Below are 23,610 nucleotides of genomic sequence, written 5' to 3' on the forward strand. Positions count from 1 at the left end.
AGGATGCAACCTAGTCCCTGTCGTGAGGCATCACAATAGATAACAAAGTCCTTAGTGAAATCCGGTGGCACAAGTATGGGAGAATAAGTCAGGTGTCTTTTCAGTTCCTGGAAATTGTGCTCACACTATGGGGACAACTCAAACTTTTTATCTTTCTTGAGAAGTTCCATGAGAGGTTTGGCCATTTTGGAGAAGTTCTCAACAAAGTGGCGACAGTAACTTGCTAGACCAAGGAAACTACTACCTTGCTTATCTGACTCAGGTGGAGTCCAATAAAGGACGACCTGCACTCTCTTGGGGTTGATAGCAATGCCCTTACCAGATATCACGTGGCTTAAATAGGTCACTTCTGGCAACCAAAATTTGCACTTGGAGAACTTGTCATAAAGGCGGTGCTCTCTGAGTTTCTCTAACACAAGTCTGAGATGTTCGACATGCTCTTCCTTGTTCTTCGAGTAAATAAGAATATCGTCGAGGTAAACCACAACGAACTTATCTAAGTACGCCATGAAGATCGAGTTCATCAAGCGGGAGAATGTGGCTGGAGCATTGGTTAGACCGAAGGACATAACGGTGTACTCGTACTACCCATAACGAGTGAGAAAAGACTTCTTAGGAATGTCCCCGTTTCTGATCTTGATTTGGTGGTAGCCTAACCTCAAATCCATCTTGGAAAAGACTGAGGATCTAGCGAGCTGATCATACAGGTCGTTGATCCTGGGGAGTGGATACTTGTTCTTTATCGTGACCAAATTAACGAGATGGTAATATACAACCATCCGATCCGTACCATCCTTTTTCTTGATGAAGAGGACAGGACAAGCCCAAGGAGAAGAACTAGGATGGATGAAACCCTTTTGCAAGGATTCATCAAGTTGTTTCTTAATCTCAGCTAGTTCTAAGGGTGCCATGATACGTCTCCAACGTATCTACTTTTCCTAATGCTTTTCCTATTTTTTTGGACTCTAATTTGCATGATTTGAATGAAACTAACCTCGGACTGACGCTATTTTCAGCAGAACTACCATGGTGTTGTTTTTGTGTAGAAATAAAAGTTCTCGAAATGCAACGAAACTTTGCGAGGATTTTTTTATACAATGAAAGAGAATTTCTAGAGCCAAGAGACACCTAAGGGGGGCACCTGGGTGGGCACAACCCAGCAGGGCGCGCCTGCCCCCCTCCCCCAAGGGCGCCTAGGTGGGTTGTCCCCACCTGGTGGTCCCGCAGACCCTGAAACCTATGCTATAAAATCCTATTTTTCCAAAAAAAATCAGGGAAAAAGAATTACCGTGATCCACGAGATGGAGCCGCAGTCACCTCCTGTTCTTCATCAGGAGGCCAGATCTGGAGTGTGTTTGGGGCTCCGGAGAGGGGGATTTTCATTCTTCGTCACCACCAACCCTTCTCCATCGCCATTTCAATGATGCTCCCCACCGGGAGTGAGTAATTCCTTCATAGGCTTGCTGGTCGGTAAGGAGTTGGATGAGATTCATCATCTAATCTAGTTAGTTTTGTTAGGGCTTGATCCCTAGTATCCACTATGTTCTGAGATTGATGTTGCTATGACTTTGCCATGCTTAATGGTTGTCACTTTGGGCCCGGGTGCCATGATTTCAGATCTAAACCATTTATGTTATCACCATTATATCCATATTCTAGATCCGATGTTGCAAGTTATAGTCACCTACTACGTGTTATGATCCGGCAACCCCGGAGTGACAATAGTCGGGACCACTCCCGGTGATGATCGTAGTTTGAGGAGTTCATGTATTCACCATGTGTTAATGCTTTGTTCCGGTTCTCTATTAAAAGGAGGCCTTAATATCATTTAGTTTCCAATTGGACCCCGTTGCCACGGGATGGTAGGACAAAAGATGTCATGCAAGTTCTTTTCATAAGCATGTATGCCTATTTACGAATACATGCCTACATTATAATTATGAACTGGAGCTAGTGTCGTATCGCCCTAGGTTATGACTGTCACATGGTGAATATCATCCAAAAAATCGCCGGTCCAATGCCTATGAATTTATATCATATTGTTTCTGCTAAGTTACTACTGCTATCGTTAATGTTGCACTTGCTACAAAATTATTGCTATCACTATTGTCGTTACTATTGCTGTTGTCACTACTATCAAAACTATCATATTACTGTGCTATTGATCACGTTGCTGCAGATAATTAATCTCCAGGTATGGTTGAATTGACAACTTAGCTGCTAATACTTGCAAATATTCTTTGGCTCCCCTTATGTCAAATCTATAAATTTTGGTTGAATACTCTACCCCCGAAAACTGTTGCGATCCCCTATAATTGTGGGTTATCAAGCCATCTTGTAAGGACTCTTAGAAATTGGGGCGGTTCCTGGGATAAGATCTATGACAAACTATACATCTCTGTCAGGTGGAATGCCTGGCAGTTCCTCTGGAAAGACATCCGGAAAGTCACGGACTGCCGGGATATCTTTAAGGTCTATGAGAAGGCTGGCATTAAGGGAATAGAGTTGACACTTTGCAACTCTAGTTTAAACAGTGACTATCTTGCCAGATGGGTGTGTGATACGTCACCAACGTATCTATGATTTTTTATTGTTCCATGCTATTATATTATCTGTTTTGGATGTTTAATGGGCTTTAATATGCACTCTTATATTATTTTTGTGACTACCTATTAACCGGAGGCCCAATGCCAGTTTCTGTTTTTTTGCCTATTTTAGTGTTTCGCAGAAAAGGAATATCAAACGGAACGAAACCTTCGCGAGGATCTTTCTTGGAACAAACGCAAACCAGGAGACTTGGAGTGGAAGTCTGGAACTCCGTGAAGCTTCCACGAGGCAGGAGGGCGCGCCCAGGGGGGTAGGCGCGCCCCACCCTTGTGGCCCCATAGAGCTCCACCGACGTACTTCTTTCACCTATATATACTCTTATACCCTAAAAACATCAGGGGGAGCCACGAAACCACTTTTCCACCGCCGCAACCTTTTGTACCCGTGAGATCCCATCTGGGGCCTTTTCCGGCGATCTGCCGGAGGGGGATTCGATCACGAAGGGCTTCTACATCAACACCATAGCCTCTCCGATGATGTGTGAGTAGTTTACCACAGACCTTTGGGTCCAAAGTTATTAGCTAGATGGATTCTTCTCTCTCTTCGGTTCTCAATACAAAGTTCCCCTCGATGTTCTAGGAGATCTATTCGATGTAATACTTTTTGCGGTGTGTTTGCCGAGATCCGATGAATTGTGGATTTATGATCAAGTTTATCTATGAACAATATTTGGTTCTTCTCTGAATTCTTATATGCATGATTTGATATCTTTGCAAGTCTCTTCGAATTGTCATTTTAGTTTGGCCTACTAGATTGATCTTTCTTGCAATGGGAGAAGTGCTTAGCTTTGGGTTCAATCTTGCGGTATCCTTTCCCAGTGACAGTAGGGGCAGCAAGGCACGTATTGTATTGTTGCCATCGAGCATAAAAAGATGGGATTTATACCATATTGCTTGAGTTTATCCCTCTACATCATGTCGTCTTGCCTAAAGCATTACTCTGTTCTTATGAACTTAATACTCTAGATGCATGCTGGATAGCGGTCGATGTGTGGAGTAATAGTAGCAGATGCAGAATCGTTTCGGTCTACTTAACACGGATGTGAAGCCTATATTTCATAATCATTGCCTAGATATTCTCATAACTATGTGCTCTTCTATCAATTGCTCGGCAGTAATTTGTTCACCCACTGTAATACTTGCTATCATGAGAGAAGCCACTAGTGAAACCTATGGCCCCCGGGTCTCTTCCTTATTATATTGCATCTCTTTATTTACAATGCATATCGTTTACTATTTTTCAATGTGTACTTTCCAATATATACAACAAAGATACCAAAAATATTAATCTTATTATCTTTATCAGATCTCACTTTCGTAAGTGACTATGAAGGGATTGACAACCCCTTTATCGCATTGGTTGCGAGGTTCTTGATTGTTTGTGCAGGTACTAGGTGACTTGCGTGTTATCTCATACTGGATTGATACCTTGGTTTTGAAAAAACTGAGGGAAATACTTACGCTACTTGGTTGCATCACCCTTTCCTCTTCAAGGGAAAACCAACGCATGCTCAAGAGGTAGCAAGAAGGATTTCTGGCGCCGTTGTCGGGGAGATCTACGCTCAAGTCAAGACATACCAAGTACCCGTCATAAACTCTTCTCCCTCGCATTACATTATTTGCCACTTGCCTCTTGTTTTCCTCTCCCCCACTTCTAAAACGATTTTTGAAAACCTTTGCCTTTCCTTCGCCCTTCTTCCGTTCGTCCTTCTGTTTGCTCGTGTTACCATGTGCCTTCTATTAGCTTGCATCTTCGCTTGCTAAATATCTATTGTTATGAATCCTCACCATCTTGCTAATATTTAAAAAAAATCCAATTATGATGAACCAATTGCTAGTGAGTTGAGTGCACTAGATTATCTTTATGAGGTTTTGCTTGAAATTCGCGAATCTGAAAATTGTGATGAAGTGTTGAAAGAAGAAAATTATAAAGTGATTCACAATAGATCTTTGAATAAAAAGCATGATTGCAATGATGTTATTATAAATTCTATTAACATCAATTGTGCTAATAATATGCAAAACCCTAAGCTTGGGGATGCTAGTTTTGCTATGACTACTATTTATTGCAATGATCATGATTGGGGTGATTCTTCTTTTGATCTTGAAAATTTATTTAAGCCCCATGATGAATATGAGATTGATAATAGTGTTTGCAATATTATTGAAAGAGGGTTTGGAAGAGTGTCAACTTTAGATCCCACATATTTGAAGAATGTTCAATCTTATTTATTTTTTCATAAAAGTGGGTTTGGAGTGGTCATGACTTTAGTTAATGTTAATCCCACTACTATAGAAGAGTATCAACTTTGCATGCATGTGGATCGTGTTAAAAATATTTTATGTGATAGCTATTTTGTTGAATTTGCTTATGATCCCACATGTAATTATTATGAGAGAGGAAAATATGATTGTAGAAATTTTCATGTTACTAAATTACCTCTCGTTACGTTGAGATTGCTATTGTTTCTTTCCGCTTCCTTGCATATGCTAGTTTTTGCTTGCTATGATAATTTGTTTGCCTATAAGATGCCTATGCATAGGAAGTATGTTAGACTTAGATGTGTTTGTCACGTGTTTCATGATGCTCTCTTTGTGCTTCAATTCTTGTCTTTCATGTGAGCATCATTAAAATTATTAATGCCTAGCTAGGGGCGTTAAACGATAGCGCTTGTTGGGAGGCAACCCAATTTTATTTTTGTTCTTTAATTTTTTTCCTGTTTAGTAATAAATAATTTATCTAGCCTCTGTTATGATTGTGTTTTTTATGTTTTAATTAGTGTTTGTGCCAAGTAAAGCCTTTAGGATCTTCTTGGGTGATTGTTGTTTGATCTTGCTGATAAAAACAGAAAGTATGCGCTCACGGAAATAATTTTCATTTTTTACAAGAGAGCGATAAAATAACAATTCCAACTGAAGTAGATCAATATACAAATTATTTAGGTCTTTATAATTGTTCAGAAATTTTGGAGTTACAGAATTATTCGAAACCTCCAGATTGCTACAGACTGTTCTGTTTTGATAGATTCTATTTTTCATGTGTTGTTTGCTTATTTTGATGAAACTATGGCTAGTATCGGGGGGTATGGACCATAGAGAAGTTGGAATACAGTAGGTTTAACACCAATATAAATAAAGAATGAGTTAATTACAATACATTAAAGTGGTAGTTCATTTTCTTATACTAACGGAGCTCATGAGATTTTCTGTAGAGTTTTGTGTTGTGAAGTTTTCAAGTTTTTGGGTAAAGATTTGATGGATTTTGGAACAAGGAGTGGCAAGAGCCTAAGATTGGGGATGCCCAAGGCACCCCAAGGTAAAATTCAAGGACAACCAAAAGCCTAAGCTTGGGATGCCCCGGAAGGCATCCCCTCTTTCGTCTTCATCTATCGGTAGCTTTGGTTGAGGCTATATTTTTATTCACCACATGATATGTGTTTTGCTTGGAGAGTCTTGTATGATTTGAGTCTTTGATTATTAGCTTACCACAATCATCCTTGCTGTACACACCTTTTGGGAGAGACACACATGTATCGGAATTTATTAGAATACTCTATGTGCTTCACTTATATCTTTTGAGCTAGATAATTTTGCTCTAGTGCTTCACTTATATATTTTTAGAGCATGGTGGTGGCTTTATTTTATAGAAATTATTGATCTCTCATGCTTCACTTATATTATTTTGAGATTCTTTTAGAACATCATGGTAATTTTCTTTGGTTATAAAATTAGTCCTAATATGATGGGCATCCAAGATAGGTATAATAAAAACTTTCAAATAGAGTGCATTAAGCATTATGAGAAGTTTGATACTTGATAATTGTTTTGAGATATAAATATGGTGATATTAGAGTCGTGCTAATTGATTAATTGTGAAATTGAGAAATACTTGTGTTGAGGTTTGCATGTCCTGTAGCATGCACGTATGGTAACCGTTGTGTGACAAATTTGAAGCATGAGGTGTTTTTTGATTGCCTTCCTTATGAGTGGTGGTCAGGGACGAGCGATGGTCATTTCCTACCAATCTATCCCTCTAGGAGCATGCGCGTAGTGCTTGGTTTTGATGACTTGTAGATTTTTGCAATAAGTATGTGAGTTCTTTATGACTAACATTGAGTTCATGGATTATACGCACTCTCACCCTCCCACCATTGCTAGCCTCTATTGTACCACGCAACTTTCGCCGGTACCATAAGCCCATCATTTGCCTTCCTGAAAACAGCCACCATACCTAACTATTATGACATTTCCATAGGCATTCTGAGATATATTGGCATGCAACTTTCCACCGTTCCATTTATTATGACACGCTTCATCATAGTCATATTGCTTTGCATGATCATGTAGTTGACATCGTATTTGTGGCATGGCCACCTTTCATAATTTTTATACATGTCACTCTTGATTCATTGCACATCCCGGTACACCGCCGGAGGCATTCACATAGAGTCATATTTTGTTCTAAGTATCGAGTTGTAATTCTTGAGTTGTAAGTAAATAAAAGTGTGATGATCTTCATTATTAGAGCATTGTCCCATGTGAGGAAAGGATGATAGAGACTATGATTCCCCCACAAGTCGGGATGAGACTCCGGACGAAAAAGAAAAAGAAAAAAAGAGGCCAAAAAAGGAGAAGGCCCAAACAAACAAAAATAATAAATGAGAGAAAAAGAGAGAAGGGGCAATGTTACTATCCTTTTTCCACACTTGTGCTTCAAAGTAGCACCATGATCTTCATGATAGAGAGTCTCTTATGTTGTCACTTTCATATACTAGTGGGAATTGTTCATTATAGAACTTGGCTTCTATATTCCAATGATGGGCTTCCTCAAATTGCCCCGGGTCTTCGTGAGCAAGCAAGTTGGATGCACACCCACTTAGTTTCTTTTGTTGAGCTTTCATACACTTATAGCTCTATTGCATCCGTTGCATGGCAATCCCTACTCACTCACATTGATATCTATTGATGGGCCATAGCCCATTGACACGCCTAGTTGATGTGAGACTATGTTCCTCCTTTTTGTCTTCTCCACAACCACCATTCTATTCCACCCATAGTGCTATGTCCATGGCTCGCGCTCATATATTGCGTAAAAGTTGAAAAAGTTTGAAAAGGCTAAGTATGAAACAATTGCTTGGCTTGTCATCGGGGTTGTGCATGATGGGAGCATTTTGTGTGACGGAGATGAAGCATGGCCAAACTATATGATTTTGTAGGGATGAGCTTCCTTTAGCTATGTTATTTTGAGAAGACATAATTGCTTGGTTAGTATGCTTGAAGCATTATTGTTTTTATGTCAATACTAAACTATTGTCTTGAATCTTTTGGATCTGAACATTCATGCCACAATAAAGGAAATTACATTGAAAATTATGTTAGGTAGCATTCCAGATCAAAAATTCTGTTTTTATCATTTACCTACTCAAGGACGAGCAATAATTAAGCTTGGGAATGCTTGATACGTCTCAAACCTATCTATAATTTTTTATTGTTCCATGCTATTATATTATCTATTTTGGATGTTTAATGGGCTTTAATATGCATTTTTATATTATTTTTGGGACTAACCTATTAACCGGAGGCCCAGTGCCAGTTTCTGTTTTTGCCTATTTTAGTGTTTCACAGAAAAGGAATATAAAACGGAATCCAAACGGAACGAAACCTTCACGAGGATCTTTCTTTGAACAAACGCAAACCAGGAGACTTGGAGTGGAAGTATGGAACTCTATGAAGCTTCCACAAGGCAGGAGGGCGCGCCCAGGGGGTAGACGCGCCCCCACCCTCGTGGGCCGCACGGAGCTCCACCGACATACTTCTTTCACCTATATATACTCTTATACCCCAAAAACATCAGGGGGAGCCACAAAACCACTTTTCCACCGCCGCAACCTTCTGTACCCGTGAGATCCCATATGGGGCCATTTCCGGCGATTTGCCGGAGGGGGATTCGATCACAAAGGGCTTCTACATCAACACCATAGCCTCTCCGATGATGTGTGAGTAGTTTACCATAGACCTTCGGGTCCATAGTTATTAGCTAGATGGCTTCTTCTCTCTCTTTGGTTCTCAATACAAAGTTCCGCTCGATGTTCTTGGAGTTCTATTCGATGTAATACTTTTTGCGATGTGTTTGCCGAGATCCGATGAATTGTGGATTTATGTTTATCTATGAACAATATTTGGTTCTTCTCTGAATTCTTCTATGCATGATTTGATATCTCTGCAAGTCTCTTTGAATTACCGATTTAGTTTGGCCTACTAGATTGATCTTTCTTGAAATGGGAGAAGTGCTTAGCTTTGGGTTCAATCTTGCGGTGTCCATTCCCAGTGACAGTAGGGACGGCAAGGCACGTATTGTATTGTTGCCATCGAGGATAAAAAGATGGGGTTTATATCATGTTGCTTGAGTTTATCCCTCTACATCATGTCATCTTGCCTAAAGCATTACTCCGTTCTTATGAACTTAATACTCTAGACGCATGCTGGATAGCGGTCGATGTGTGGAGTAATAGTAGTAGATGCAAAATCGTTTTGGTATACCTAACACGGACGTGATGCCTATATTTCATAATCATTGCCTAGATATTCTCATAACTATGCGCTCTTCTATCAATTGCTTGGCAGTAATTTGTTCACCCACCGTAATACTTGCTATCATGAGAGAAGCCGCTAGTGAAACCTATGGCCCCCGGGTCTCTTCCTTATTATATTGCATCTCTTTATTTACAACACATCTAGTTTAGTATTTTGCAATCTTTACTTTCCAATCTATACAACAAAAATACCAAAAATATTTATCTTATTATCTTTATCAGATCTCACCACTGTAAGTGACGGTGAAGGGATTGACAACCCCTTTACCGCGTTGGTTGCGAGGTTCTTGATTGTTTGTACAGGTACTAGGTGACTTGCATGTTATCAGCTACTGGATTGATACCTTGGTTCTCAAAAACTCAGGGAAATACTTACGCTACTTTGCTGCATCACCCTTTCTTCTTCAAGGGAAAACCAACACATGCTCAAGAGGTAGCAAGAGGATTTCTGGTGCCATTGCTAGGGAGATCTACGCTCAAGTCAAGACATACCAAGTACCCATCATAAACTCTTCTCCCTCGCATTACATTATTTTCCATTTGCCTCGTTTTCCTCTCCCCCACTTCTAAAACGATTTTCGAAAACCTTTGCCTTTTCTTCGCCCTTCTTCCATTCGCCCTTCGGTTTGCTTGTGTTACCATGTGCCTTCTATTAGCTTGCATCTTCGCTTGCTAAATATCTATTGTCATGAATCCTCATCCTCTTGATAATCTTTTTAAAAGATCCAATTAGGATATAGCAATTGCTAGTGAGTTGAGTGCACTAGATTATCTTTATGAGGTTTTGCTTGAAATTCGTGAATCTGAAAATTGTGATGAAGTGTTGATAGAAGAAAATTATAAAGTGATTCACAATAGATCTTTTAATAAAAAGCATGATTGCAATGATGTTATTATAAATTCTATTAACGTCAATTGTGCTAATAATATGCAAAATCCTAAGCTTGGGGATGCTAGTTTTGCTATGACTACTATTTGTTGCAATGATCATGATTGGGGTGATTCTTCTTTTGATCTTGAAAATTTATTTAAGCCCCATGATGAATATGAGATTGATAATAGTGTTTGCAATATTATTGAAAGTGGGTTTGGAAGAGTGTCAATTTTAGATCCCACATATTTGGAGAATGTTCAATCTTATGATTTTTTTATAAAAGTGGGTTTGGAGAGGTCATGACTTTAGTTAATGTTAATCCCACTATTTTGGAAGAGTGTCAACTTTGCATGCATGTGGATCATGTTAAAAATATTTTATGTGATAGCTATTTTGTTGAATTTGCTTATGATCCCACATGTAATTATTATGAGAGAGGAAAATATGATTGTAGAAATTTTCATGTTACTAAATTACCTCTCGTTACATTGAGATTGCTATTGTTTCCTTCCGCTTCCTTGTATATGCTAGTTTTTGCTTGCTATGATAATTTGTTTGCCTATAAGATGCCTATGCATAGGAACTATGTTAGACTTAGATGTGTTTGTCACGCGTTTCATGCTGCTCTCTTTGTGCTTCAATTCTTGTCTTTCATGTGAGCATAGACCTAGCTCTGATGCCACTGTTGGGGAACGTAGTAATAATTCAAAATATTCCTACATGTCACCAAGATCAATCTAGGAGATGCTAGCAACGAGAGAGAGGGAGTGCATCTCCATACCCTTGAAGATCGCTAAGCGGAAGCATTGCAAGAACGCGGTTGATGGAGTCGTACTCGCGGCGATTCAAATCGTGGAAGATCCGATCAAGCGCCGAACGGACATCGCATCCACGTTCAACACACGTACAGCCTAGGGACGTCTCCTCCTTGATCCGGCAAGGGGAGAGGATATGTTGAGGGAGAACTCCGGCAGCACGACGGCGTGGTGGTGGTGGAGCTCGTGGTTCTCTGGCAGAGCTTCGCTAAGCACTACGGAGGAGGAGGAGGTGTCGGAGGAGGGAGGGGCTGTGCCAGGGAAGGGGTGCGGATGCCCTCCCACCCCCTCTATTTATTGGGTGAAGGGGCGAGGGGTTCGGCCCCCTAGATGCATCTAGAGGGGGGGGGGGCAGTTCTGGGAGTCTTGGACTAAGGGGTCCTCGGGGGTCCGGCCTGTTGGACATGGGCCGGACTATTGGGCCATGAAGATACCAGATAGAAGACTTTCTCTCGTGTCCGGAAAGGACTCTCCTTTGCCTGGATGGCAAGCTTGGAGTCTGGATATACTATTTCCTTTCTATGTAACCAACTTTCTATAACCCTAGTCCCCTCCGGTGTCTATATAAACCGGAGGGCTTAGTCCGTAGGAGGGCATACTCATAATCAGATAGGCTAGACTTCTAGGGTTTTAGCCATTCTGATCTCGTGGTAGATCAACTCTTGTAACCCCCATACTCATCAATATTAATCTAGCAGGATGTAGGGTTTTACCTCCATCGAGAGGGCCCGACTCTGGGTAAACATTGTGTCCCCTATCTCCTGTTACCATCAACCTCAGACGCACAGTTCGGGACCCCCTACCCGAGATCCACCGGTTTTGACACCGACATGGGTGCTTTCATTGAGAGTTCCACTGTGACTTCGAAGTTAGGGTTGATGGCTCGCCTTGTGATCCAGGACAACATCATCGCCGATGGAGCCCTGGCCTCAGGCCAAACCCTCTGGCTGGGTGGCTTTATCATGACCGTCTGTTCTGCTGGTGAGTCGTCGATGACTTCTCGGGTCATCAAAAACCGCCTCCGGATTGACTCCAAATACTCCAAACAGATGGATCCGACAGAATTATCGTCCTTGAACGAACTCCTGGATCGCATCGCAGCTTTGGGTCGCTACATACTATGGTCGGATTGGGCTTAAACCCGATCAGAGAGAAATCAAATCTCCGTCAATTACCCATCAGATAGCGGTAGTGGAGGAGCAAAACAACAACTCTCCCTCTATACTGAGGACGAACTATGTTCGGATCTCCGAGCTCGAAGAGCCGGATACCTACCCACAGAATGACACACCTTGTCCTCCGAACTTGGAATCAGACGGTAGACCTGAAAAATCGGTCGATCTCCCGGAGCCCGACCTATTAAGCTTGGAAGTTTCTCAGACTCCAGATCCGAAATTGGTTCAGGGTTCAGATTTAAATCCACCCACCCACCTAGATATACGCGATATCACATATCTACGGCAGCTATTGGGGATATTACTACTTGAGGTAAACCGGCCTTATGTAGTGGGTTGACTCTTTGAAGATTAGAAGCCCATGAAGAGGTAAAGATGATGGCGCTTTACGGAGGGCCCAAAGGCGGGTTACAGCCTGTAAATCTAAACTGGCCTAGTCATGTAACTTGTATAGTAAGATAGAGAGAGAGAGAGAGGACGAACCGGATACGTTTATGATCCGGCTTCGGGACTCTGTAGCCCGGCGGGTGTCAACCTATGTGTATAAAGGGACGACCCGGCCGCGGTTTAGAGACATAAAACAACAAATCGAGAGCCAGACAAAGCGGATTCACTCCCTGGCCTTCGAAACTCTAGCAATACCAATCACAACTAGACATGGGCTTTTACCTTCATCGAAGGGGCCGAACTAGTATAAACTCACGTGTCCCCTTGTACGGTTTAACCCCTTTAAGATAACCCGTTGTAATGGCTCCACGACTAAGTCCTTTCATGAGGACATCTGCCGTGACAAACCCACGACAGTTGGCGCCCACCGTGGGGCTATCGCACGATGGTTTTGAGTTCTTGAAGGGCAGCTTCGAGTGACTTAAGGGATACACTATGGGCTAGATGACGAAGGGTCGTCGCGGCAAGCTCTACATCGACAATAAAGGATGGGGTCCTGACGCCGATTCAATCGAATACGGGTACCGGGTCCCCTTTGGTGGGATTCACGTCTTCATCGGCAAGATCGGCGAACTGGCCCCCGAGCCAGACATCTGCACCGACATCATCGAAACGGCTTGGCGTGCAAGTTCTTCGCCGGTTCAGCCCGAGGAAAGGCATGTTTTCGTAGGTGTCATCCATGGATCAGGGTACGAGGATGGACCAGTGTTCGATGGAGAAACCGTAGTCTGCTCTGATGATGAATCTTCTGGAGAGACCGAATCGCTTTACCGGTTGCAGGACGGCCGGATTGAGGGAGGATCTGAGGGCAACAATATTTCGGATTCGCCCGGTCTACCAAACCGGGCCGCCATCTTCATGGCTGGCACACAATCGGTGCCTCATTCATCTACCGCTGCAGCAATGCTCTTCGGTTCAACGACGGCCACACCAGCAGGGGCAGGAAGCTCGGCGCCACCTCCGGCCCAAGTCTTGTCTGACTTGTTCGACGCTCTGGCAACATTGATGTCCGCGGAGGTGGACATAGCAACCAGGGATCAGCAGAATGCGGAGATTGTAAAAGTGAAAGATCAGATAGCCCAGGCTAAAGCGGACCTGGCAGCAGAGAATGCCAGGATGGCCACGGAGCGGGCCGAGTTGGAAGCACAGGCCTACCAGATTAGACTGGATCAGAATGCTTCAGAGGAATTCATGAGAATAAGGTATCAATCACGTCTCCCGTCGGTTTATGAGCCGCATAATCTTTTCAACACGCCAGGTGCAGGAGCTGGTAACCAACCCACGCTAAACCGAGCGGGGGCGCCGGGAGCAGGAGCGCCGGTTCAGCCACGCACGATGGACCTGCCTCGCCAGAACAACGTTGTGCCATCAACGCTGCCTGGGCATTATTCCAATCCGTTGTACAACATTGTGGTTGCCGCTTCACGCCTGGCGGCCCTCCCAACCGACGGCGAGTCACCGGTTGCAGTGGAAGCGCGTCGGGCCAGGGATCTCCTTCAAACAGCACTAAATCAACAGCAAGCATATTCACACAGTCGTGAGAGGATTCATTCCACTCCCCGTCCAAGCCGGAGTTATAGCAGACACGTGGAGGACGAACCGGCCGTGTCTAGTAGTGCACGTCGCCGAAATTCGCCACGAGGGAACAACCCAGCCGGGGAAGGCTCTAATGCGCAAGATGTTGTGGACCATGGCCGCGCATGTCGAGAGGCCGAGTTGACAGCTCGACACGGAGCACGGCAGCATACTCCGGTTCACCCCATGGCCTCCGTGGAGCCAAGGGTGATGTTTGGTTCCTTAGGGGTACCGTGTTTAACTCCTGCTTTGCGTAATGTAAGACTGCCCAAGGATTTCAAGGGACCTCGTAAGGTACCAAATTACACTGCCGATTTGTAGCCAGAGGCATGGGTGGAGAGCTATGAAATGGCAATGGAGATGTTAGATGTGGATGAGGCGGTGTGTGCTAAATATTTCACCATGATGTTGGAAGGAACAGCTCGCACTTGGTTGAAGAGCTTGCCGACCAACTCTGTTGGATCATGGGCCGAATGAAGCACCGGTTTATCTAGAACTTCAAGGATACGTGTAAGCAGCCAATGTCAATTGTAGATCTGGCCACTTGTGTCCAAGCGGAAGGGGAGTCCACGACCCATTGGGTCAAATGGGTCTCGGCGATTTTGCATTCATCAGATCGTATCAATGCAGACACCACAGTGTTAACATTAGAGGGCAATTGCCGTTTCAAACCGTTAAAATAGAAGTTGGGAAGGCTCAAACGTCACTGCAACGACATGTCAACACTCATGGCCGCTTTGGTTAAATATGCCGATTCAGATAATACCAAGGATCCGGATTCAGAGGAGGACAAATCGGAGAAAGGTAAGAAGAATGGCAATGCCAAAGGCCAACAACATAATCCGGTAGGACATGGAAATGCTAGTAAGCACAAGGCCGACAGTAGCTTGGACTTTGTCGCAAATACCAACGCATAGGAGAATGGCCAGCGCCGTAAAGGCAAGCAGCCCCAGAGGGGTGGAGGTCCAGGCAACAATTTGGAGCGTTTGTTAAATCAGCCATGTCTAAAGCACGGATCGAAGGAGAAACCGGCATCACATCTCTGGAAAGATTGTTATATCATGCGGGATTTCAAGAATTCCAATATGTTCCAATATGACAACGGCCCGCCCGGCGGTTCAGGAGGAGGTTTCCACGGGCCGGGTTACGGAGGTGGTGGTTCCGGTTCAGGGTTTCCAGGAAACCAAATCGGACACGTCAACTGTGACGCCCCCGATTCAATCGTACACTAATCATACACGCAAACGTGTACGATCAAGATCAGGGACTCACGGGAAGATATCACAACACAACTCTACAAATAAAATAAGTCATACAAGCATCATAATACAAGCCAGGGGCCTCGAGGGCTCGAATACAAGTGCTCGATCATAGACGAGTCAGCGGAAGCAACAATATCTGAGTACAGACATAAGTTAAACAAGTTTGCCTTAATAAGGCTAGCACAAACTGGGATACAGATCGAAAGAGGCGCAGGCCTCCTGCCTGGGATCCTCCTAACTACTCCTGGTCGTCGTCAGCGGGCTACACGTAGTAGTAGGCACCTCCAGTGTAGTAGGAATCATCGTCGGCGGTGGCGTCTGGCTCCAGGGCTCCAGCATCTGGTTGCGACAACCAGGTAGAAGGGAAAGGGGAAAAGAGGGAGAAAAGCAACCGTGAATACTCATCCAAAGTACTCGCAAGCAAGGAGCTACACTACATATGCATGGGTATATGTGTAAGGAGGCCATATCGGTGGACTGAACTGCAGAATGCCAGAATAAAAGGGGGATAGCTAGTCCTATCGAAGACTACGCTTCTGGTAGCCTCCGTCTCGCAGCACGTAGAAGAGAGTAGATTGAAGTCCTCCAAGTAGCATCTCCAAGTAGCATCTCCAAGTAGCATCTCCAGTAGCATCGCATAGCATAATCCTACCCGGCGATCCCCTCCTCATATCCCTGAGGGAGAGCGACCACCGGTTGTATCTGGCACTTGGAAGGGTGTGTTTTATTAAGTATCCGGTTCTAGTTGTCATAAGGTCAAGGTACAACTCCAAGTCGTCCTGTTACCGAAGATCACGGCTATTCGAATAGATTAACTTCCCTGCAGGGGTGCACCAACTTACCCAACACGCTTGATCCCATTTGGCCAGACACACTTTCCTGGGTCATGTCCGGCCGTGGAAGATCAACACGTCGCAGCCCCACCTAGGCACAACAGAGAGGTCAGCACGCCGGTCTAAACCTAAGCGCACAGGGGTCTGGGCCCATCGCCCTTAGCACACCTGCACGTTGCGTACGCGGCCAGTGAGCAGACCTAGCAACCTCCATTACAAAGGAAATTGCGTTAACACAGTCCAACCCGGCACGCGCCACTCAGTCGCTGACGTCAACAAGGCTTCGGCTGATACCACGACGCCGGGATACCCATAACTACTCCCGCGTAGATGGTTAGTGCGTATAGGCTTGTAGCCAACTCAGATCAAATACCAAGATCTCGTTAAGCATGTTAAATATCCGCGAACGCCGACCAGGGCCAAGCCCACCTGTCTCCTAGGTGGTCTCAACCTGCCTTGCCGCTCCGCCACAAAGTAACAGTCGGGGGCCGTCGGGAACCCAGGCCCACCTCTACCGGGATGGAGCCACCTGCCCCTTCAGCCCCCATCTCCGAACAGTATCACAGGTAATGTAACTGTGTAAAGTATATCGTATATGCCCGTGATCACCTCTCGAAGTGATCACGGCCCAGTAGTATAGCATGGCAGACGGACAAGAGTGTAGGGCCACTGATGGAACACTAGCATCCTATACTAAGCAGTAGGATAGCAGGTAATGGTAACAACAGTAGTAGCAAGGACAGGCTATGCATCAGGATAGGAATAACGGAAAGCAGTAACATGCTACACTACTCTAATGCAAGCAGTATAGAGAAAAGAGTAGGCGATATCTGGTGATCAAAGGGGGGGCTTGCCTGGTTGCTCTGGCAAGAGAGAGGGGTCGTCAACTCCGTAGTCGAACTGGGGCATCAGCATCGTCACGGGGTCTACCAAAGAGAAGAGGGGGGGGGGGGAGAAACAGTAAATACATAGCAAGCAAGTGCATAACAGGATAACAGGCAGAGCTAGACGTGTTCTAACGCGGTATGAGGTGATACCGGTGAAGGGGGAAACATCCAGGAAAATATCCCCGGTGTTTCGGGTTTTTGGACAGATGAACCAGAGGGAGAAAGTTGCGAGTTTGATATGTTAGGGGTGCGTGGCGGACGAACGGGCTGCGTATCCGGGTTCGTCTCGTCGTTCTGAGCAACTTTCATGTAGAAAGTATTTTCATCTGAGCTACGGTTTATTTTATATGATTTTCTAAAGTTTTAATCATTTTTATAATTTACTTAACTATTTAATTCTAACATTATCCAGAATAGTGCATGCTGACGTCATCATGACGTCAGCATGACGTCAGCACTCAACAGGGAGTTGACTGGGTCAATCTGACGTGTGGGTCCCGCATGTCATACTCAATTTACTCTAATTAGGATTTAACTAATCTAATCACAGTTTAAATAACTCACAATAGTTAATTAGGTTAACTAAACAAGATTAATTAAGTTAATTAATTCACTAATTAATTGATTATTTATTTATTAATTTTATTAATTCATTTTTATTTTATTTCCTTTTTCTTTTCTTCTTCTTTTTTAAACGTTCTGGGGCCGGGCCCCACATGTCTGTGGGGCCTAGAGGGTGCGGGCGTCGGGGCACAGCCCGAACAGGGGCGCACCCGACCGGGCATTGCGGGGCGGCGGTGTGGGGGTGAGGCCACCGGGCGCAACCGAGGCGGTCGGCACGCGTGCGGGCGCCGGGAATCGGCAGCGAGGGGCGGCGTCCAGGCGAAGGCCGCGACGCAGTGGGGGGAGGCGCATGAGGAGGCGATGGTGGCACGGTCACAGGTCACGAGCAGGGCGGTCGAGCGCCGTGGCCGCGGCCGTGGGCCAGCGAGGCCGTGCGCGGGAGCGACGGGGAGAGGCGCGCGGTGAGCGCGCAACGGGCGGGGCCGGAGTGCGTCGACCGCGGGCGGGGATGGTGGTGACCGGGGCGACACAGTGAGAGAGGGGGCGAAGGGGGACGGCGGCGCTCACTTGCGAACAGGGAAGGGGGGCGACGGGCCGCGTTGGCGTCGGCGAGGGAGAGGCGACGACGAGGTGGCGGAGCACAGCAGCGACGAGGCGGCGCCGGGGATGGGCGCCGGCGTCGCAGGCTCAGGGCGGCGCGGGATCTGGCCCCTCCCCGATCCAGTCGAGTAGGGGGGCGCCTAGGAGGAGGCAGGGGGTGGTGGTGCGGCGGTCCGGCGAGGTGGCCCCGGGCGGTGGCGACGGGCAGCGCTGCGGGTCGAACGACGGCGGCGGGCGCGGGTGCCTCGACCCAGATCGGGAGAAAGAGAGGGAGAGTGGGGAACAAGGAGGAGTGGGGTACTGTGTGTCGGTTAGGGTTTGGGCAGGGGTGTATAGGGAGCGGGGGTGGGCTGGCCGGTTGGCCGAATGGGCCAACCTGTTGGGTCGGCTGGCCCAGGGGTCCTTTTCCTTTTTTTTCTCTTTGGTAGTTTCTTTCTTTTAGTTATTTTCTTTTCTGTTTTTAAATCATTTTAAATTCCTTAGGCATTTTATAAAAATGGGTTTGTTGCACCATAATTACCTTTGTAATATTTAGTACAAACCAAACATTTGTATTTTAATGTTTGAAAACTTTTATTGTTTGACTTAAATTCAAATTTGAATTTGGATCGGTTCTAAACTAACGCGAGAATATCAACAATAATCGAGGTGACGTGGCATCATTACTAAAGGGTTACTGTAGCTTGATTGCCCAGGCGTCACATCAACCAAGGACACCAAGGCAACCAGGGAGGCTACAACCATCAGGGGAGTCAGCAGCAGCAGCAGCAGTCGGGTTATCAGAGCAATCCCAAGCAGCTGAACAATGGGCAATACCATGTCTTCACTACTAGTTTGTGCAAACGTGATCAGAAGCTTCACAAAAGGGCAGTCAACTCTGTTGAGCCGGCGGTACCGCAGTATTTACGCTGGTCTGAGCAACCTATTTTGTGGAGTAGAGATGATCACCCGCCCCGGGTTGATAATCCAGGTCATTTGGCCTTGGTGGTAGCCCCTCAAGTCGAGGGATACAAGTTCACTAAAGTGCTCATGGATGGGGGAATTAGTATCAATATTTTGTATTATGATACGTTCCACCGTATGGGGTTGACAGATAAGGATCTAAACCGTCAAATACGGTCTTTCATGGTGTGGTGCCTTGTAAGTCTGCGTATCCTGTTGGTAAGATAGCTTTGGAGGTAGCTTTTGGAGATGACTGCGATTCAAGGTCAGAAACTTTGACATTTGAGGTGGTAAAGATCAAAAGTCCGTACCATGCCTTGTTTGGGCGGCCGGTTTATGCTAATTTTATGGCAAGGCCTGTTGGGGAACATAGTAATTTCAAAATTTTCCTACGCACACGCAAGATCATGGTGATGCATAGCAACGAGAGGGGAGAGTGTAGTCTACGTACCCTCGTAGACCGACAGCGGAAGTGTTATGGCAACGCGGTTTATGTAGTCGAACGTCTTCACGGCCCGACCGATCAAGCACCGAAACTAAGGCACCTCCGAGTTCTAGCACACGTTCAGCTCGATGACGATCCACGGACTCCGATCCAGCAAAGTGTCGGGGAAGAGTTCCGTCAGCACGACGGCGTGGTGATGATCTTGATGTTCTACCGTCGCAGGGCTTCGCCTAAGCACCGCTACAATATTATCGAGGAGTATGGCGGAGTGGGGCACTGCACACGGCTAAGATAATGATCACGAAGATCAACTTGTGTGTCTAGAGGTGCCCCCCTGCCCCCGTGTATAAAGGAGCAAGAGGGGAGGAGGCCGGCCCTAGGAGGGGCACGCCAGGGGAGTAGGATTCCTACTCCTAGTTGGAGTAGGTTTCCTCCTTTCCTAGTCCAACTAGGAGAAGGGGGGGAAAGGGGGGAAGATGGGAAGGAAGGAAGAGAGGGGCCGCGCCCCAAACCCCTTGTCCAATTCGGACTGGGCTTGGGAGGGGCGCGCGCCACCTCCTGGTTCTTCCCACTAAGGCCCATTAAGGCCCATTGCTTCTTCCTCGTATTCCCGTAACTCCCCGGTACCTCTGAAAATACCCGAATCACTCGGAACCTTTTCGATGTCCGAATATAGTCGTCCAATATATTGATCTTTACGTCTCGACCATTTCGAGACTCCTCGTCATGTCCCCGATCTCATCCGGGACTCCAAACTCCTTCGGTACATCAAAAACTTATAAACTCATAATATAACTATCATTGAAACCTTAAACGTGCCGACCCTACGGGTTCGAGAACAATGTACACATGACTGAGACACGTCTCCGGTCAATAACCAATAGCGGAACCTGGATGCTCATATTGTCTCCTACATATTCTACGAAAATCTTTATCAGTCAGACCGCATAACAACATACGGTGTTACATTTGTCATCGGTATGTTACTTGCCCGAGATTCGATCGTCGGTATCTTAATACCTAGTTTAATCTCGTTACTGGCAAGTCTCTTTACTCGTTCCGTAATACATCATCTCACAACTAACTCATTAGTTGCAATGCTTGCAAGGCTTATGTGATGTGCATTACCGAGAGGGCCCAGAGATACCTCTCCGACAATCGGAGTGACAAATCCTAATCTCGAAATATGCCAACCCAACATGTACCTTTGGAGACACCTGTAGAGCATCCTTTATAATCACCCAGTTACGTTGTGACGTTTGGTAGCACACAAAGTGTTCCTCCGGCAAACGGGAGTTGCATAATCTCATAGTCATAGGAACATATATAAGTCATGAAGAAAGCAATAGCAACATACTAAATGATTGGGTGCTAAGCTAATGGAATGGGTCATGTCAATCACATCATTCTTCTAATGATGTGATCCTGTTAATCAAATAACAACTCTTTTGTTCATGGTTAGGAAACATAACCATCTTCGATTAACAAGCTAGTCAAGTAGAGGCATACTAGTGACACTCTGTTTGTCTATGTATTCACACATGTACTATGTTTCCGGTTAATACAATTCTAGCATGAATAATAAACATTTATCATGATATAAGGAAATAAATAATAACTTTATTATTGCCTCTAGGGCATATTTCCTTCAGTCTCCCACTTGCACTAGAGTCAATAATCTAGTTCGCATCGCCATGTGATTCAACATTAATAGTTCACATCACCGTGTGATTAACACCCATAGTTCACATCGTCATGTGACCTATACCCAAAGGGTTTACTAAAGTCAGTAATCTAGTTCACATCGTTTATGTGATTAACACCCAAAGAGTACTAAGGTGTGATCATGTTTTGCTTGTGAGATTATTTTAGTCAACGGGTCTATCACATACAGATCTGTAAGTATTTTGCGAATTCTATGTCTACAATGCTCTGCACGGAGCTACTCTAGCTAATTGCTCCCACTTTCAATATGTATCTAGATCGAGACTTAGAGTCATCCAGATCTGTGTCAAAACTTGCATCGACGTAACTTTTTACGACGAACGTTTTTTCACCTCCATAATTGAGAAATATTTCCTAATTCCACTAAGGATAATATTGACCGCTGTCCAGTGATCTACTCTTAGATCACTATTGTACTCCCTTGCTTAACATAGTGTAGGGTATACAATAGATCTGGTACACAGCATGGCATACTTTATAGAACCTATGGCTGAGGCATAGGGAATCACTTTCATTCTCTTTCTAACTTCTACCGTGGTCGGGCTTTGAGTCTTACTCAATTTCACACCTTGTAACACAGCCAAGAACTCTTTCTTTGACTGTTCCATTTTTGAACTACTTCAAAATATTGTCAAGGTATGTACTCATTGAAAAAACTTATCAAGCATCTTGATCTATCTATATAGATCTTGATGCTTAATATGTAAGCAGCTTCACCGAGGTCTTTCTTTGAAAAAACTTCTTTCAAAACATTCCTTTATGCTTTGCAGAATAATTCTACATTATTTTCGATCAACAATATGTCATTCACATATACTTATCAGAAATGCTGTAGTGCTTCCACTCACTTTCTTGTAAATACAGGCTTCACGGCAAGTCTGTATAAAACTATATGCTTTGATCATCTCACCAAAGCGCATATTCCAACTCCGAGATGCTTGCACCAGTCCATAGATGGATCGCTGGAGGTTGCACATTTTGTTAACACCTTTAGGATTGACAAAACCTTCTGGTTGCATCATATACAATAAATCCATTAAGGAATGTAGTTTTGTTTATCCATTTGCCGGATTTCATAAAATGGGGCAATTGCTAACATGATTCGGACAGACTTAAGCATAGATACGAGTGAGAAACTCTCATCATAGTCAACACCTTGAACTTCTCGAAAACCTTTTGCGACAATTCTAGCTTTGTAGATAGTAACACTACTATCAGCGTCCGTCTTCCTCTTGAAGATCCATTTAATCTCAATGGCTCGCCGATCATTGGGCAATTCAATCAAAGTCCATACTTTTTCTCATACATGGATCTCATCTCAGATTTCATGGCCTCAAGCCATTTCGTGGAATCTGGGCTGATCATCGCTTCCTCATAGTTCGTAGGCTCGTCATGGTCAAGTAACATGACCTCCAGAACTGGATTACCGTACCACTCTGGTGCGGATCTCTCTCTGGTTTACCTACGAGGTTCGGTAGTAACTTGATCTGAAGTTACATGATCATCATCACTAGCTTCCTTACTAATTGGTCTAGTAGTCACAGGAACAGATTTCTGTGATGAACTACTTTCCAATAAGGGAGCAGGTACAGTTACCTCATCAAGTTCTACTTTCCTCCCACTCACTTCTTTCGAGAGAAACTCCTTCCCTAGAAAGGATCCATTCTCAGCAACGAATGTCTTGCCTTCGGATCTGTGATAGAAGGTGTACCCAACTTTCTCCTTTGGGTATCCTATGAAGACACATTTCTCCGATTTGGGTTTGAGCTTATCAGGATGAAACTTTTTCACATAAGCATCGCAACCCCAAACTTTAAGAAACGACAACTTTGGTTTCTTGTTAAACCATAGTTCATTTAGTGTCGTCTCAATGGATTTAGATGGTGCCCTATTTAACGTGAATGCAGCTGTCTCTAATGCATAACCCCAAAACAATAGTGGTAAATCAGTAAGAAACATCATAGATTGCACTATATCCAATAAAGTACGGTTATGACGTTCGGACACACCATTATGCTATGGTGTTCCAGGTGGCATGAGTTTGTGAAACTATTACACATTGTTTTAATTGAAGACCGAAACTCGTAACTCAAATATTCGTCTCTGCGATTAGATCGTAGAAACTTTATTTTCTTGTCACGATAATTTTCCACTTCACTCTGAAATTCTTTGAACTTTTCAAATGTTTCAGACTTATATTTCATCAAGTAGATATACCCATATCTACTCAAATCATTTGTGAAGGTCAGAAAATAATGATACCCGCC

The sequence above is a fragment of the Triticum aestivum genome, chromosome 2A (assembly GCF_018294505.1).
Source record: "Triticum aestivum cultivar Chinese Spring chromosome 2A, IWGSC CS RefSeq v2.1, whole genome shotgun sequence".
Classification (NCBI taxonomy): domain Eukaryota; kingdom Viridiplantae; phylum Streptophyta; class Magnoliopsida; order Poales; family Poaceae; genus Triticum; species Triticum aestivum.